The sequence below is a fragment of the Sorex araneus genome, chromosome 1 (genome assembly GCF_027595985.1).
Source record: "Sorex araneus isolate mSorAra2 chromosome 1, mSorAra2.pri, whole genome shotgun sequence".
In the NCBI taxonomy this organism is placed as follows: Eukaryota; Metazoa; Chordata; class Mammalia; order Eulipotyphla; family Soricidae; genus Sorex; species Sorex araneus.
In genome coordinates, this window is record NC_073302.1 from 44,848,414 (window position 1) to 44,866,581 (window position 18,168).

An 18,168-nucleotide genomic window follows, 5' to 3' on the forward strand; every position below is an offset into this window, starting at 1 on the left:
CACCTATATTGAGAAGACATACGTATATTTTAGGGGTTCAACATTCCTAGACCTTGACTTTCCTTTGAGGGTCCTGCTGGCTGTCATGCTGTGGTGACTCTGGGTTTTGTGTCATGGCAAATAACCTGTGGAAAAGGCTTGTGAGGAGGCACCTGGGGTCTAAAGAAGCACCCGGCCTTCTGGATATGAGTAACACGGAAGGCAAATCTCACTTGATAGCTTTGGGGCGGGAAAGGCTGTCTAGAAAAGTGTGCCTCAATTGCAGTTGGCTTTGCTAGTGACCTGGAATGGATGGAGCATGTCTTAGCAATGGGGTCTCCCTGTCAGATTGCTGGAAACCACAGTAGTGCCTACTGGTAACTTCAACACCTGTGCTCATTTCAGTCTCTTGCCACCTGTTCATATGTTGTGAAAATAGAATTGTAAAGAGATGGAAAATCAGGACTCGGCACAACTCTCATTTTCTCTGGCAGTGTTGGTTAGCTGAGAAGCCTGCATCTGAGACTTACTTCCTATGCCCTGCTCTGTGCATACTGTCTTTCCTGGTTGTAGCTTTGACTCTGAAGGAGATAAATCTCTTGGAGATTTTACGATAGTGCGGTAAATCTCTCATTCTCTTTCTGCTCTTTTCTTCTGCTGTCTCCTCCTAATCCCTCAGAAGGGACATGTATTCTCAAGCAATTAATCTGATTTTAAGTTTGACAGCTCACAGGGAGAACACTTGACAGAAGGTCTCAAGTTTGATTTTTAATGCACGCCCATTCATCATATGTGTGACCTTAAAAAATCATTCAACATAAGATTTATTTTCTTCATTCTTAGAACATATAGAGAGGTCTACTTATAAATTTGGTATAAAATTACTGAAATAGGAGTACAAAAAGAAAAACTCCATTAAATACTGAAATACTCATCTAGTGTTTTAGTCTCGGAAAGGAACTCTGAATTTTTAGAGGCAGATTGATGCTTTTGGCTTTGGATTCAAACCTCTCTGCTGCAATCTCTTACTTCTCCAGATAAATTAGATCAGGAAAAGTGTAGTCAGTGTGGGGTCATGACAGATTTAGAAATGATCAAATAATCTTGGTGATGATTACAATAATTTTAAGAAGAGTATTGTAAAAATAAATGAAATTAATGGGTAGGATATGATGGTACAGACTATATGATGGTGCAGAATAGGACAATATAGTTACACAATTGAAAAGTATATTAGTACATTGCTCCAGGAAAGAGTAAAAGATAAGTTGCACAACAATTTACAGTATGGAGATGAACAACAGGTATATTGACAGGTACCAGATTAATGATGTAATTTGTCTGATTCATTGTCATTCAAATGACATGTTTATAGTAAATATTGGCAACAAAAGTTGCTTATTTGATTCTTTTTATTATATGCATAGAACACTAGTATGTTATTTTTTTACTTTATGCTATCCTTTTAATGGAATCATCTCGATATTTTACCTTCATCCCAATCAGACACATTTAAAATACACTTTAATGTCTTAACATATTTAAATCTCCATATCTTATATACTGTTAATGTATACACATACAAGAAAAAAGAAATAGATGTTTTTCATTTTAAGACAGTAGTGATCAAGTTGGTTGTTCTGACAAATTAAATAGTTGACTTGGATGACATAACTTCTCTTTTGTACTTATAGGTAAACTTAGAAATATTATGTGTCTTCCCTAAATAGATAGTAAAAAGTGAGCATTAGGGTTTAATGTTAGTCTTTCTGCTTCCTAATTTAGATTATGTTGAATCACAATGGGGATCAGGGCTACAAAGCTCAGAAAACCTATTTGAAAAAAGTATGTCCTCTGTGTCTAGTTCATTCACAATAAATGTCGATATCCATAACTGAAACAATTAACTGTCAACTCACAGTTGTAAATTCATTTGGGCTATATCAATTTAATGTCTTATTTCTCATTTTTCATTTGTTTTACTACTGAGCAATATTAAAAAAATAAATCATCTCATAAACAAAGGTATGTGCTTAGACTCTACTGTGAAACAAACTTTCTAATCAAATCAAAACCATTACCTAAAGTATTAAGTTTCCTAATATTAACTGTGATTTTTTTCACATATTATATCCCCCTTTCAAGTTTATCCTATATGGTCTGACTTGTGTTTTGAGATCACTCAGAGGAATGGGGTAGGTTAGATTGTGGGCCATAAAACAGGTCAGCATACAAATAGATTCTGGGTGAGAATGTATGATGGAATCAGAATTATAAAGTGGAAATACAGGAAATATCTATCAATCCAAATTCTCTCAATAACCACCTTCAAAATACTAGAATTCTCATCATAGCAAAGAATTCTAGAGTTGCTTAATTTGGAAAAGTCTTTTAAATAATGATCCAAAGAAAGAGGATGTAGGCAATATGTATGTTTGTATATGCAATCTTTATGAACTATAAAACACACTCAAAATAAATAAATTACTGATTCCCTGGTATACTGCTTACACATCTATCTCCAACGATCTCTACTGGAACAGAAGTCTAGTGTTTCTAGTAAGAGATGTTTTTGTTTTTCTATTTGGCAGCTCAAATATATAAAGGTGCCTCTAATGTTTTCTCAGTTTAACAATTAGTGTTTTCTTATTTTAACAAAAATGATGACTAAAGTAGTATCTATGTATAACATAATAATTATTATAAACTATTTGATGTCTATAATAATAACTTACTTATATCCTGTGAGTTCTAATCTGGACTCCATTCTCTGCAAAATAGATTACAACTCTAATCTCTTATTTTCCAGTGCCCTAGTAGGATAATTTTAGTGTGAATATTCCATAGATTATCTTACTGAATTTTAAAGATTAAAGAATTAAACATTAGTCTATAGGAGTAGCAATTGATTGAAAAATTTCCCCAAGTGTCTCTAGTTAAACACTTAAAACTACACCTCATTGACTCAGTTTTTAAAGTACATCAGTTCCTATAAACTCATTTTATAAAGCTGTCACCATGTAGAACATTTACTTGCAAAGTCAAGTAATGAGGCTAAACAAAAAAATAAGTTATGTATTTCCCCATTAGCTTTTTTTAAGAAAAACCTTATTATGCCACAGTTCTAGTTTTATAACTATAAGAATTAGGACATAATATACCTTTTCCTATGGCTTCTAAAAATAGGGGGAAAGTACCTCCTTGTTTTGTTCAGCTCAAATATTAGTTTAGTGTCATATTCAACATATGCCACTACTCATTCTGCATACAAATGGAAGTTACTGAGATTAAATGAGTTACTGCTATCATGCTATATGTATATATCTGTTTCACGTGTGTTCGTGTGTGTGTGTGATTTTACAGAACATTAGTAGACAAGAAATCGTTCCTTTTATTTTTATAATTTTGTTTATTGGGAGGCTGCCACATTTGGCACTTACTTGGGGCTTACTCCTGAATCTATATACTCAGGAATCACTCCTGGGGTTCTTGAGGGACCATCTAAAAAGCCAAGAATCAAAACAATGTCAGGAGTGTGAAAGGCAAGTGTCTTATTCACTACATGATCTCTCCAGCCATTTAATTATTTCTGTCTAGGGTTAGGCAAGTGTATATGGGTTGGGGAGTGTTGTAGGGGGAGAGGGAGACATTACTTTTGGATCAATATTTTATTTCTATTTTGTTTTGAACGTGGCAGTCATGATGGTTGATGTTAATTTGATCTCAAAACTATACTCTGTACAAGGAAGTATCTCTTGGTGAAACTGTGTTATATTATAGATAACGTATCTTCAAAACCTGTTCGCTGTGTGTATTAAGTCAGAACTGAGATTGAAGAATGAGGCAGCGAAGACTGACTTTGAAAACTAGAAAAATTGGGAGAACTTGTTCCTAAGATCTTTTTGAGTGTATGGCAGAGAACATTCTGTTTGCCTCATCCAAAATTCTGAGACAGTTCAATTCCACTTCTGCCTTAGATACTTTTGGATGAAGAGTTTTGGGTTAGGTAGAGGAAATAAAAATAGAACTGCTGATTTTCAAGGGCATCTAGCTCAGGAACAATTGCATTCAATGATTCTACGCATTCTCCCTAGTGTCTAAGAACAATCTGGAATTAGCAGGCCTTGACAACAGCTAATGAGAATGAGCAGATTCATTCAGATTCCCCTTTTGTGGCAATTGGATTCAACCTTTACAAGCCTGGCAAATCAGCACCAATAATCTCTCTTTTGAATGAATAAAGAGATTTTCTGGCCTTGAGCATTCCTGTGCTGATAAGAGAGTCAGATAAAGAAATGAGCTGTAATCATGACAATAATAGCTGTGACCTAGAGAGAGGACTGACTAATATGCTATGCTTGTAGTCTTCACTTCAGCCTTGTGGAATGGATACTTCCACCATCATCTCGATCTCTGTCTTCCCCGTTTTATAAATGAGAAATCTGGTGCACAGAGAGGCTGCATCTTTTGCCTGTGACACATCTGACTGTTCCTGTTGTTATGAGTTCAACTATTATATACCTCTCTCCCCTGACAGAATAAATACTATAAGATGTGATTTTGAATTCAGAGCTACTCTTATAAAATGTTCTTAATCTGAATCCTATGAAAAAGCTGGTTTATAATGTGTCACGTCTTTAGCAGATTATGCCTATTGTTTTCACTTATGAGTTGAAAAATTGTCATTTAGCATGGTTTAATATTGTAATGTGTAAAAAAAATATTACTTCCTGGTTGAGGTGAATGAAGGTAAGGTCTGGATTCCTGGATTAGAATTTATTTCTTAAAAAAATTATTGATTTTTTTGTATTGAATCACTGTGGGATGCAGTTCCAAAGCTTTTATGATTGAGTTTCAGTCATACAATGATCAAATACCCATCGCTCCACCAGTATACATTTTCTACCACCAATGCCCCCTGTATCTCTCCTGCCACCCTACCACATCCCACCACACCCCCTGCCTCTATGGCAGGAACCTTCCTTCTTACTTTCACTCTACTTTTGGGCATTATGGTTTGCAATACAGATACTGAGAGGCCATCATGTTTAGTCCTTTATCTACTTTCAGCATGCATGTCTCATCCCGAGTGATGTCTCCAACCATCATTGACTTAATGATCCCTAAGTGCCTTTTTCCCCAGTTCATGAGGCAAGCTTCCAGCTATGGAGCAGTCTTCCTGGCCCTTGCCTCTACTGTCATTGGGTGTTAGTCGCACCATGAATTACAAAGTTAGATTTATTTACTGTTTGTTTCAGGAGTACAATTTTCTAACACCAACTCCTCAATCAGTGTCTTCTTCCACCAACGGATTGGAATACATTTTGTAGGTGTTGAAAAGATAGTACAGGGTTTAAGATACTTACTTGCCTTACATACAAGCAACCTTGGATTGACTCCAACACCAGAGAGTGACCCTAGACACTGAGATAAGAGTAGCCTCTCAATATGCCAGGTGTGTCCCAACCTTACCACCCAAAAACTGATTTATTTTATAATTGTGAACCCAGAGAAATAATTTATGTGTTCCTCTTGCATAAAATTAAAGATAATAATAGCACTACTTCCATTGGGTTACTATGGGATGCTTTAATTATACAAATCAATTCAAGTAGTGTTGACAGAGAACAGAATATCTTCTTCTGTTATAGTTATTGTCCTATTTTTTTAAGCTAAAAAGGAATGAAATGATTTCAATGTAATAGTAATAGTCTAGATGGAGAGAGAAATGAATTACTCTGATTTATCTGATTAGGGAAATTGGTTGAGATTCTTTATTCTATTATTTATTTAGTAAGTTATATTGAAGGAATAATATAATATTAAATATATTATAATAAATAGTAAATATATACAATAATATAATAACTATATAAATAAATAAAATAATATTGAGATAAGTTATATTTATTTATTTATTTAGTAGGTTATGTAGAAAATTGAATCACCGTGAGATACACAGTTACAAAGTTGTTCATGGTTGAGTTTCAATCATACAATGTTACAACACTCTTCCCTTCACTGGTATATATTCTACAGCCATTGTTCCCAGTTTCCCTCCTGCATTCTCCCACTCCTCTCCCCCGCCCCCCCCCCCTCCGCCCCAGCCAAACACACCCATTCTGCCTCTGTGGCGGGAACTTTTCTGGCTGAGATTCCTGAAACCTTTAAAAAACCCCACAAATTTTAAATACTTTGGTAACTCTCTGCATCTGACTAAATGCATATAGACATTTTTAGTTAGTGCATTTACTTAATTTAGTTAATACACATAGCTGATATAAATTATCCCTATTAGGTGAATAGGACTTGATGAAAAAATCTTGCGCAAAATTTGTAGAACTAAGGGGCTAGAGTGATAGCACAGCCGGTAGGGCGTTTGCCTTGCAGGCGGCCAACCCAGGTTCAATTCCCACCATCCCATATGGTCCCCTGAGCACCACCAGGACTAATTCCTGAGTGCAGAGCCAGGAGTAAACCCTGAGTATTGCCGGGTGTGACCCAAGAAAGCAAAAAAAAAAAAAAAAAAAATTGTAGAACTTGTGTGATTCAACTAGTCAACATAATTTGTAGAATCTGAGGCCTCCCTTTGTTTTCCTCTGGATGTATTTTAGAAAACATTAATATGAAATTATAATTAGCATTGCTGTTAATTGGTGCTATAAAGTGTGTGAAAATAATACCCTATTACTGATTGAAATATCTTTAATTAAATTTCTGCTGTTAATTTGCTTGGGGTAAAAATACATTATCTGAAGCAAAAAGACTGCTATATATGCTATATGATTTTCTATAATCCAGTTTTTATTTATATTAAATGGTCATAACTGTTTACAACCAAATATATATCTAGCTTTTGGAATCTACCAACCAATGCTCAGGTGACACAGGGCCACTTTCTCCAAAACTCAATGAACTGGCCATGTGCTTTAGTCCGTGGATCTGTGATATGGCACTGCACAGGCCCGGTGGTGCTATGGACCACCAGGTCACCTGAGAGTGCCCTCGGACTACCAGATATGCACCAAGTGCTGCTCAAGAACCCTGCATCCCAAGGATGTATCAAATGTGGGACCACATGCCTGCAAGAAAAGTGCTCCTCTTTTGAACATTCTTCCCAGCCCCACATCTCAGTTTTAAAATAACTTATTCATAAATACATTTGGGGGTTACTATTTATCAATATGGATAACCAAGATATCCATGATAAGTGTTAGACAGTGTTTATGACACTTTGTTTTTACTCTACTTCTGCATAATCACAACATACATCATAAAATTAAATCCATGATAAAACCAAGAAGTATCTGACCTAAATTAATATTCTTTTCTACTATTTTCTTCTCTCTTTTTTGTTTTGGGAACACCGCTTCTCTATCTGAAAGGCTTCTATAGGTATAACCAGTAAAACATTGCATTTTATATCTCAATTTTACAGATGGTTTATTTATCACCTGGAGGATAAGTAAGCTAAATTTACTTTGCAGGACTAAAAATGCTATGCATTATAAAACATAACATAATTTATCTGCTTAAACTACCAGTCTTCTAAGTCTTTAAATAGGTGACAACAAGTAATGTATTCATTCTGGACTGTGTTAAATGTCCTATTCATTTAAGGAAATTGATAATATAGAACCCTAAAAATGTTTATTCTAACTATTTGTGTGCAATTTGACTTGAAAGTTAGTTTATAGCACTTTTTAAATTATTGATAAGATATTATCTTGTACTCTAAAATTTTATCTGAAGAACTAATGTCCTCACTTAAAGGAAAAGAAAGTAAGCATATCCATTGTTTCTAAATTAAAAGTATGATACAATAGTAAAATTACTAAGAAAAAAACTATCGCATAATGTAATAGAAGTATGAATTTTTAATTAGAAATGTTTGCTCTAAATAATGGCTACCATTAGGTATGACATTTGTGTGTGTCTTTTGTTTGTTTTTGTTCTTATTCAGTTTGATCAAGTTGCTTAAAACATTCTTCTTTAAAATGAGGTTAGAGGGCAGGAGAAATAGTGCAGCTGGTAAGGTGATTTACCTTGCTCGTGGCCAACCTGAATTTAATCGTCAGTATCCTATATTGTTTACTGAGATCCAACAGAATCTTTCTGTACAAAACCAGGAATAGTCTGTGAGCAGCTGCAGGTGTAGCCCAACTCCATACCCCAAAATAAAATATAAAATGAGGTTAAACACAACAGAGATAGTACATGGGGTAAGACAATTGCTTTGCATGCAGAGGACCCTGGTTCAGTTTTCCCCAACACTTCCAAGAGTGACCCTTGAGCCTAGAGTAAAGAATAAACCCAGAGTACAGCCTTATTTTTTATTTTTATTAAAAAAAATCATCATAGTCCTAACATATTGTTCATTTCTTTGCATTTTTGAAACAATTATAAATTGGTTTGGTATATTAAATTTTATTTTCGTAAAGCTGTTCACAATAATTGATTGTATTCAACATTTCAACACCAATCCCATCACCATTATACCTTCCCACCACCTTTTTGAATTGCTTATAATGAATAGCATGAGATGCGATATTGAATGCCCACAAAAGCAGCCGTGCATCCCAGGAATTCTAAAATTTTAAATAATTGGGGTCCAGAGACATCTCTGCAGTGAGCTGTTGTGTTCTGAGAATCTTTTGTGAGTCCCTGGATCATGGCTGTTAATGCGCTTAAATGGCACCCAAGGCAGTTCATAGGCCTGGCAACCAGGACCCCGGAAGGGTGAGGAGATGGGAAGGGATGGCTCATTTCCAGCTTCTTGCTGCCTGGAGTTTTCAGTCACTGGTTCCCCTGTGAATATCGGCCGTGAGGGTGGAGGCAATTGGTTTCTGGGGGTTTGTGGCCACCGGGTTTTCATTTGCAACAGGCAAAGGGACAATGCCTGCCCCCATCTGAGAAACCCTGACAAAATCAGCCTGGCACAAGGTCCAGAGACATCTCTGCAGTGAGCTGCTCTGTTCTGGATTCGCGTCTCTGGATCATGGCTGTTAATGTGCTCCTGTAAGTGATTTTCTTTTCTTAAAAAAATTATTTTGGGCCCAGTCGGTGCAGAGGCTGCGGGAAGCTGTGAAGATGCTGTCTGTGCACATAGCTGCGGGTTGTGGCCCGCTCCCATCCTGGGCAGGTAGGGCTGGTTTCCAAAAATGCATTGGGATCCTCCTTTGTTGCTGCCAGGAACCTCCATGCCTCTCAGTCTCATCTTCAGAAGACTGGCACCGCCGAGATGTCATCTATCCTTGAAGAGCAGGTTCTTGGAGCTGATACTTCCGTTGACCTTGAGGAGACTGGGCGTGTCTTAAGTATTGGTGACGGTATTGCCCGAGTACATGGGTTGAGGAATGTGCAAGCAGAAAAAATGGTAGGGTTTTCTTCTGGCTTACAGGGCATATCTCTGAATTTGGAACCCGACAATGTCAGTGTTGTCGTGTTTGGAAATGATAAGCTGATTAAGGAGGGAGATATTGTGAAAAGGACTGGTGCCATTGTGGATGTGCCAGTTGGTGAGTTGCTCTTGGGTCGTGTAGTAGATGCTCTTGGAAATGCCATTGATTGGAAAGGTCCAGTTGGTTCCAAGACCTGCAGGCGAGTCAGCCTGGCATCATTCCTCGAATCTCTGTGCGGGAACCAAGGCAGACTGGCATTAAGGCTGTGGATAGCTTGGTGCCTATTGGTCGTGGTCAGCGTGAGCTGATCATTGGTGACCAACAGACTGGCAAAACACCAACTGCTATTGACACAATCATTAACCAGAAACATTTCAATGATGGCACTGATGAAAAGAAGAAGCTGTACTGTATCTACGTTGCTATTGGTCAGAACAGATCCACGCTGGCCCAGCTGGTGAAGAGACTGACTGATGCAGATGCCATGAAATACACCATTGTGGTTTCAGCCACTGCTTCTGATGCTGCCCCACTTTAGTATCTGGCTCCTTATTCAGGCTGCTCCATGGGAGAATACTTCAGGGACATTGGCAAACATGCTTTGATCATCTATGATGACTTATCTGAACAGGCCGTGGCCTACCATTGGAAGTCCCTGCTGCTTCGACGACCCCCCGGTCATGAGGCTTATCCTGGTTATGTGTTCTACCTGCACTCCCCTCTGCTGGAGAGAGCAACCAAGATGAATGACTCCTTTGGTGGTGGCTCCTTGACTGCTCTACCCATCATCGAAACACAAGCTGGTGATATGTCTGCTTATAGTCCAACAAATGTCATTTCCATCACTGATGGACAGATCTTTTTGGAAACAGAATTGTTCTACAAAGGTATCCGCCCTGCCATTAATGTTGGTCTGTCTGTGTCTCATGTCGGATCGGCTGCCCAAACCAGGGCCATGAAGCAGGTGGCAGGTACCATGAAGTTGGAGTGCGCTCCATATCACGAGGTTGCTGCTCTTGCCCAGTTTGGCTCTGATCTTGATGCCGCCACTCAGCAGCTCTTAAGTCATGGTGTGCATCTGACTGAGTTGCGGAAGCAAGGACAGGACTCCCCCATGGCTACTGAAGAACAAGTGGCAGTTATCTATGCTGATGTGAGGGGATATCTTGATAAACTAGATCCCAGCAAGATCTCAAAGTTTGAGAATGCTTTCTTGTCTAATGTCATCAGCCAGCACCAGTCCCTCTTGGGTAATATCAGGGCTGATGGAAAGATCTCAGAACAGTCAGATGCTAAGCTGAAAGAGATTGCAACAAACTTCTTGGCTGGATTCAAAGCTTAAACCCCTACTGATTCACATCAAAATGCCAGTTGACATCAAAATGCCAGTTTGCTTTTGTCTTTGTCTCCTTTAGTAATTGGTTCCATTTGTAAAAGGAGTACTCTCATACTCCAGATGTACGGAAATCATGGTTAAAAATAAATGGTTTGGTATAGGTTGGACTCTTAAAAATATATATTTTTGTTGGTCCTGAATCACCCCAGTGATGCTTAGGGCTTACTCCTGCCTCTGAGCTCATGAATCATTCTTGACAGTGCTCAGGGGGCCATATGGGTTGCCAGGAATCAAACCTTGGTTGGCCTCATTCAAGGCAAAGCACCTTACCTGATGTATCACTCTATCACTCTAGCCCCTATACCTATAAATGATTTTATACAGTAATATGTCTTCCTTTTATTTAGAATAGTGATAACAGAATTTCCTTCTTTAAATATATCTATAAACATTTAAGTGTATAGTTAACATTTACATTTTTATAGCCAAGTTCTCCCTCTCGGAGAACATGCCAAGCTACCGAGAGTTTCCTGCCCGCCTAGGAGAGCCTGGCAAGCTCCCCATGGCATATTCATTTGCCAAAACCAGTAACAATGATGGGTGTCATTCCCCTGACCCTGAAAGAACCTCCAATGCAGCACCGTTGGGAAGGACAAGTAAAGAGAGGCTTCTAAAATCTCAGGGCTAGGATGAATGGAGATGTTACTGAGACCACTCAAGAAAATAGATGATCAATGGGATGATGATGATGATGATGATGATGATGATGAGGGTAATTTCCAAAATATATTTGACACATTAATTTTTATTGCAGTAAATTTAGGTTAAATTGAAATAGCAATTTTTTTTAAAAAAAATGAGGGTTTTTCATTATTACTAGAAAGAACGAGCTTTCAGATGGAGAATCCAAAAGAAAAGAACTTGTTGTGGAATAATGGTGATCAACCATGGAGATGATTCAGGGGGAGGAAATTTTGTATTACCTATATCCAACAGATAACTCTATTCATAGGACTTTCAATTAATTTTTCTAATTTCTTTATAAATTAAACATTTTGCTTTGATCATGCAAGTTCTAGCATATCCCAGAACTATTGTGTTGTATAGTGGCTAAAAGTACTAATTTTAATAAAGCAATCAGAATCTGATTCTTCTTTTCTCTGTCTCTCTTTGTTTTGCATTGGGTGGGACACTGCATGGGTTTTCTGCCCAGCAATTCCCAGGTGACTGTGCTTCCGGTTCAGTACTTGGGCCCAAGAAGTGGTGCTACTCAGATCTTGAGATGCTAGGAATTACTTGGGCCACACTGCAGGTCCTCAGGATTTGCCAACGTTGGTGGTTCTCAGACGTAAGTCTGGTGCCAGAATTGAACTGGGTTCAGTTGAATTCAGACAAATACATTTTTCCCTTTCCTTTTTCTCTTTCCCCATTGATTCAATTTCTTGCTGTCACCAGCCAGATGAATGATCATAAGGCACTCACACAACTTTCTCACCTTTTTTCCTAACATAATCGTCATCATAATCATCATCATCATCATCATCATCATCATCAATACATGTATTCAATTTATAAATGTACAAGTATTTCATGTGTATAAGATGCTCACAATGTGAATGGTTCTCAGTCTAGAGATCTGGAGGCATTTTTCAATGGACTTAGAGAAAAATGACAGCTAAATGAACTCTGGTTGCAATGAGGAAAGGAACGATGCTATTCCACTATTTATTTTAACCTATAAATATTTAGTGCCATTAGGCCATACATATTTTGCATCATAAAGTCAGAAAAAATATCTTTGTAACAGATGTATGACCATGAAGACATTCTATCTGCTGTATGGATGAGAAGGTTATGATTGATTTATTTTTTTCAGAGATAATTCCATAAACCATTGCTAGATCAATAGCGCTTCACAAATGCTTGAAGTGATTAAGCAGCTAACTAAATGCCATAAAGACCATTGTAATTTCCTCTAAATCTGCTTTTTGTCACATCATTTCTCAAGTCATATCTATCACTCTCTGCAGGACAAATTCACCTGACCAGTAAAGATTTTCTTTGCACATTTGTATTTCATAAATGCATGTTTATGGCAATAAATTAAAACTCAACTGATAGAAGCTTCATCTTTGTCCAAATATATACATGCCTTTATTCAAGCCACGTTTTGTGAGGAGTACAGTGTATTTCGTGCTGAAACTACACAAAACCAATTTTTCTTATCTAAGAGTTTCGATCCTTCACTGAGAGGCCTCCTGGAGTCCACTGATCAACATGCTGAACTGAATTTCACAGAAGCACACAGAGATCTCTAGGGAACTCCATCCCAAAGAGAAAAAAGCTCTCCATATTTTCAGCCCCACATTCATTTGTTTTCATCAAGAAACCTTTGATTTTGAACCTTTGCAGCAGAAATAGATGTTAGGATTAATAGATTATGGCAGAGAATGTAAAATGTTGAGAAATTTATTTAGAGGCTAAATGGTTGTTTTTGGAAAGGACACCTCCAAAATAATGTATATCTGTAGACATAGGCATAAGTAGGTAATTTTGGAGATCTGTGATTTAAAATAACTGCTGGAGCAGTAAGAAAAAAGTTGCCAGATAGATGCAAGGCAGGCAAATAGAAACATAGATGATTATTCCTAAGGCATCTCCATTCAGAAGATCACTGTCATCTGAACTAAAATTAGAATGCATTTCTTTACTAGAGATGCCTCAGAATTTCTTGGACAGGTCTTTTGGCATCATTGACAAGGGGGCACATTGTTTAAAGATATGACTTAAATCTTGGCTTTAATTTATAGTTCAAGTTCAGCAATGCAAAATAGGAAGCTGCTCAAGTTTCACTTGGCATTTAATTTTCTACATGATGTCATTAGATTCTATTTGACTGCTTTTAGCTGCTGACAGCAAAATACCTTGTATTGAATTTATTGTGAATTAGAAGATCATCGATGTGAAGTAAAAGAGTTTTCAATGTGCATTTGTATAGGAGAGTATAAAATGTTTAGAAAAAAGTGCAATAGACTCTTATTTTTGAAATGGATATATATTTTTTTTTTTTTTGCTATTTGCTTAAACTCGAGGATGAATTTTGGACTGGAGCGATAGCACAGCGGGTAGGGCGTTTGCCTTTCACTAGGCCAACCGGGGTTTGAGTCCTCCATTCCTCTTGGAGAGCCCGGCAAGCTAATGAGAGTATCCCACCCTCACACCAGAGCCTGGCAAGCTACCCGTGGCACATTCGATATGCCAAAAACAGTAACAACAAGTCTCACAATGGAGACATTACTGGTGCCCACTCAAGCAAATCGATGAACAACGGTATGACAGTGCGACACAGACATAATTTTTCCTATCTAGGGGTTGCAATTACTTAAAATGTTAAAAATAGTTTTCAAAATATTGTTTTAAAAATTAATCCAGCTTTGTGTGTTTTGACAGAAGATCTGAAATTTTACTATAAATGCTACTACTTAAAAATGACTTTATGATTTTAAACAATTTAAAAGTAAAATTGTATTTAGATTTATGAACTTTTAGAAGCTCAAAATACAGTGTGCAATCATTTTCATATTTAATTTCAGATACACATTTAACTTTTGTGACATGTTTTGTGTCTGTCATACTGGCTTTAAGTTTCTGTGTCATGAAGTTAAATTCACTTTAATATTATCCCTTACTTAAATAAGTTAAAATTAATAATTGATATCAATATGGAACATCTATATATATTTGAAACCTATTCATATGAGTACTGTAGTTCCAGGGAGAAATATACAGTTCCTGAGAGAAATACACCATTACTTTCAGTAGTAGTGTGAGTTAGAAGGATAAAAGCAAAAAATACTGGTAGTAAACAACATGACACGTTTGAGTTTAATAAGCACTTTATGATATAGGAATCTAGTATTTATCTTCTTATGAAAAAATATTCTCAGATTACAGTTCCTAATTACATACTATTCACTATAGCTATGTGATTTATTTATTTAAAACCTGCAAAATAGACTTCGTTTTATTTTCGACCCTACCCAACTCTGCTCAGGGCTTAGTCCTGGCTCTGTGTTCAAGGATCACACCTGGCAGGACTCAGGGATCTGCAATGTAGAAATCAAAATGGAGTCAGTTATATGCAAGAAAAGCACCTTACCCATTTCCCTATATTATCTCTTTGCCTAAAACAGTTATAATTTTAAGCATAAAATATTATTATGTATTGAGAATATTGTATATGAAAAAGACTTTTATCTAAATGTATTTGAGGGGCTGGAGAGATAGCACAGCGGGTAGGGCGTTTGCCTTGCACTCGGCCGACCTGGGTTCAAATCCCAGCATCCCATATGGTCCCCTGAGCACGGCCAGGGGTAATTCCTGAGTGCAGAGCCAGGAGTAACCCCTGTGCATCACCAGGTGTGACCCAAAAAGCAAAATAAATAAATAAATAAATGTATTTGATAGGCTAGTTCCATGAAAGTTCTTCTACCACAAAATAAGGAGTAATGCATTGTGAAAACATCATTGAGTGAAGCCAGATAGTTCACATTTATTAGGAGAAACTCTCAGTCTTTGAGATATATGTAATTACTTGATCAGTATCTGTCTTCCCACTAATGATTTTCAACTTTGGATCTGTATCAGAATTAACTCATATTGTCAATAAAACATTAATGATGCCTAGATAACATAGCAGAGTTTAGCTTTAATCCCAGAGTAGGGTCTGTATATTCAGATATTCAAAGCTCAGTTACCTTGAATTTGAAAACCATTCGCTTAATTTGAGTAAGAGACCTGGTCTTTAATAAATTAGTTAATGTTGGCAGAGAGTTGAATCTAATAGTAGATGAGTGAATAGTTGGGTACATGAATTATTCTGCATAAACTCTGTCACTTTATAGCTTCAGGGTGTTTAAGAATGAAAATTTTGATTTTCAAACTGTAAGCAAGGAAGATGCATCTCTTCCTTATATCCAAATTACTTACCTGAAATCCATACTAACATTCCTATATAGTTATTTTATTATATTATAATATACATAATGTCTCTATATAATGATTATTTCTTAAATGTAAATGCCCTTACTTGGAGAAACTAGGAATTTATTAATTCCCATCTATAAAATAGTTTGTTTTTCCTGAATTATATTACTGCTGTGCATTATATAAAATATCTTGTAGAATTTTAAAAACTTTAAATATATCGATAGGTTAGCATAGTACATTCTGAAGTAATATGTCTGCTCTTGTAAAATGTTTATGTTTTTAATATCTAGAATTTACTTTTAGAACACTGCAGAAAATTCATTTATCCAAATTACTTTGTGATCTTTTTTTTGTGTAAAGAAGCTATCTTCTTTCAGTATTTATTTTTATTAAATGTATTTTTATTGCTTGTGATTGTTGTCTTGCATATGTATTATGAAAGATTTTCTATGAAAGTTGTTTTATATATAGCTTTTAATTTTATTGAATCACCATGAGATAGTTACAAGCTTTCATGTTTGGGTTATAATCACATAATGTTCAAACACCCATCTTTCTACCAGTGCACAGTCCCCACCACCAATATCCCTGATATACCCTCCCTTTTCCACCCTCCCCCTGCCTTCATGGGAAACAATATACCCCATACTTTCTACTTTGGGGCCCTATGTCTTATAGAACCCACACTGAGAGGTCATCATGTTTGGTCCATTATCTACTTTCGGCACACATCTCACATCCTGAATGATTCCTCCAGCCCTCATTTTCTTAGTGATCCCTTCTCTATTCTATCTGTCTTCTCCTCTCTGCTCATGAAGCAGGCTTCCAGCTATGAGGCATTCCTCCTGGCCTTTGTATCTATGTCTTTGAGTGTCAGCCTCAAGTGATGTTATTCTATACTCCACAAATGAGTGCAGTCCCACTATGTCTGTCCCTCTCTTTCTGACTCATTTCACTTAGCATGATACTCTCCATGTCTATCCATCCATTTGTAAGCAAATTTCAGGACTTCATTTCTCCTAACAGCTGCATAGTATTCCATTGTGTAGATGCACCAAAGTTTTTTTAACTGGTCATCTGTTCTAGGACACTTGGGTTGTTTCCGGATTTTGGCTATTGTGAACAGTGCTGCAATGAACATATAGGTCCAGATGTCATTTCTACTCTGTTTTTTGCACCCTCAGGATATATTCCCAGAAGTAGTATTGCAGGGTCATATGGAAGTTCAATTTCTAGTTTTTGAAGGACTGTCCATATTGTTTTCCAGAAAGGCTGGAACAGTCGGCATTCCCACCAACAGTGAAAGAACGTCCCTTTTTCCTCACAGCCATTCCAACACTGGTTGCTTTTGTTCTTTTGAATGTGTGCCAGTCTCTGTGGTGTGAGATGATATCTCATTGTTGTTTTGATTTGCATCTCCCTGATGACTAGGGATGTGGCACATTTTTTGTTTGCCTTTTGGCCATTTGTATTTCTTTTTTTTAAGGAAACTTCTGTTCATTTCTTCTTTACCCAATACCCATCTGATAAGGGATTAATATATTTTATATTTTTGTTTAGGAAATGTTCATTCTAAATAATTACCACCAATGATTGATTTACAAGATATCAAGAATGTCAAAAACTCTGAAATTTTACACTTAACAAGCCTTGCTCGGAAACTCATGTGTATTCAATAGAGAGATTATATTACAACACTTAAAGTCATGAGGGTTTTTACCCTTTGGTAAAAATACTGGACACATATCAAAGATGAGTTCAGTGCAAATTAAGGCATGATTTAAGCCTTATTTCCTTTGGAAAGACATCCTTCAAAACGCTGCAGATTTAGGCTGACTGTGATTCAGTGACAGAGCAATTGCCATAGTGAATCCCCGGGCTCAATTCCTGTTATTGACCACTTTCACTGCCTTCTTCACCACCCCTCAGTAAAGCTTTAACCTCATAATGCCCCAGATTTGTGATAAAATTTTTAGAGGAATAAAAACACATCTCAACATAACATTATAAATAATTAGCTTCAATTATAATTGCTACATAAGACTGAAAGTTTAATAGTAGGTTTCTGTGAGTTACCATATATTTAATTAAGTCCTCTGTCCTACTGTTTGTTATAAGTACTAGTTAATGAGATTAGATGGAGGTTTCTAAATGTTCTACATTTGTAATATTCTTGTGTCATAGTAACAAACTAAAATAATTTCTTAAGTATTCCATTTACCAAATAGTTAGACTCAGATACATTATAAATATCACTGTCCTAACCATTTGGCAGCTGCTTGAATGAATAATAAATTGAAGATGTTTTTCTTAAATAATTATACTTACTAATTATGCATATGTATCTTTTGTCCAATGCACTTCTCAAATTTTATATTCATTATTAGATTCCACAATCCTAATATTCTGCCTCAAACTGATTTGCCAAACTGATTCTCAAGTGATACTTTTGTTACTATATTG

The 18,168-nt window shown here is 36.6% G+C and overlaps 1 protein-coding gene and 1 pseudogene across 6 annotated transcripts in view; both read left to right on the top strand.

Annotated features, from left to right (window-relative positions):
• The window catches only part of LINGO2 (leucine rich repeat and Ig domain containing 2), a 1,273,527-nt gene that overhangs the window by 856,418 nt on the left and 398,941 nt on the right, over nucleotides 1-18,168 (top strand). The window lies entirely within an intron of this gene.
• On the top strand, nucleotides 9,070-10,723 carry LOC101555685 (ATP synthase subunit alpha, mitochondrial-like; annotated as a pseudogene).